At 38.3% G+C, this 1,716-nt stretch overlaps 1 pseudogene; it reads left to right on the forward strand.

The window, feature by feature from the left end:
* LOC119576466 overlaps window positions 1–1,382 on the forward strand; it is a 5,507-nt pseudogene extending 4,125 nt beyond the window's left edge.
* The last annotated feature ends 334 nt before the right edge of the window (window positions 1,383–1,716 follow it).

A 1,716-nucleotide genomic window follows, 5' to 3' on the forward strand; every position in this document is an offset into this window, starting at 1 on the left:
AAAAATAAATGTTACCATTGCTCGAATAAAACTTCAAATGGTTAATTATGTAAATCTAGTTTAATAATTCTAAAAATCTTTAGAACTTGGCCCATAATCAATCTTGCCATAAGTTTAGTCTAATTATATCTTTACACTTGGCTTATTCACTGATCTTCCCTTCAGCGATGACTCTGGATGCCATAGTCAGCGTAGGGCGAAAGGGCGGCCCACAGAGCATGAACCTGGAAAGCCCGAACTGCCTGAAGAAGCTCGGCACAGTGGAACACGAAATGCTGCACACCCTGGGCTTCCACCACGAGCAGTCCCGTTTTGACCGAAATGAGCACGTCACTATCATGTGGGAGAACATCAGCATTGGTGCGTGTGTTTTGGGGTCGCGTGAGCAAATTTTCCTCGTTTCGTGGAATAACATGAGTGTGGGGTTGGTTTAGTAAGGAGTGTGGAAATGGCTGGTTTAAAAACTGAGTAAATGGTTGGTTTAATAACTGAGTTAATGGTTGGATTAAAAACTAATGTGTAAATGGTTGGTTTAAAACTAATGTGTAAATGGTTGGTTTAAAACTAATGTGTAAATGGTTGGTTTAAAAATAAGTTATGCTTGGTATTTGTTCTGCACCTGTATTTTGGGTCTCTTAGGATTTTCCTTGTTGGAAGCATCAGGTGAGCTGAGCAAATGATTAGCTTTCGAACATTATCACTTAATTATCTCTTTCTGAACAAAGTCTCAACGTTTTGCAACTCTTCATCTGGTGCCTGACTCTACAGGTCATGAGCATAACTTCGTGACATACCCAGAGGATGTGGCCACAGGGTTTGGGGAGCCTTATGATTATGGATCCGTCTTGCATTACTCAAGGAGGGCCTTTTCCGCAAACGGAGAAGACACCATTGTCCCAGTGGTAAGTATTTTCACATATTCATACATTACCAGCGTGTGTATTTGTCTTACGAGGGGCATTCACATATTCTTGCGTGCTGAAGAATATGTGAATGAAACAACGGAGGGAAGAATAAGAAAATACACGACTATGTCGAAAGAAGCAATACATCGAAAAGTTCTAAGGTGTTTCATTCACAAATTATCGTTGCGTTTAGGTAAATTATTACACAAACAAGCCACATTTGGTCTGTCTACATGATCTGTTGCGACAAAGGCCCCTGTCTTTGAAACGAACTAAGGTTGATTCCCTCTGCAGGACCCGACCGCAGAGATCGGCCAGCGAGTCGCCCCGAGTGAGATCGACGTGGCCAAGCTCATGAAGATGTACAAGTGTGGAGAGAAAAAGTAAAATCTAGATACAACGATTTTTTTTTTTTAATCCATAATAAACCCTGGTACTGAATTATCGAGCCTGACCAATTCTACAGAAACCTTGAAAGTTTGTTTGAATCAATCCCAAAACTGTTTTCGGAATGTTATTTCTCCAACCTACCGCCTTTACTAATAAATGATTAATAAATGTGTGTATATATATATATATATATATATATATATATATATATTAATATAATATATATATATATATATGTATATATATATATATATATGAATGTATATACTTACATATATACCTATCTATCTATCTATATATATATGTGTGTGTGTGGTGTGTGTGTGTGTGTGTGTGTGTGTGTGTGTGTGTGTGTGTGTGTGTGTGTGTGTGTGTGTGTGTGTGTGTGTGTGTGTGTGTGTGTATATAATACATATATATA

This window comes from Penaeus monodon, chromosome 8 (genome assembly GCF_015228065.2).
Source record: "Penaeus monodon isolate SGIC_2016 chromosome 8, NSTDA_Pmon_1, whole genome shotgun sequence".
NCBI classification, from domain to species: Eukaryota; Metazoa; Arthropoda; class Malacostraca; order Decapoda; family Penaeidae; genus Penaeus; species Penaeus monodon.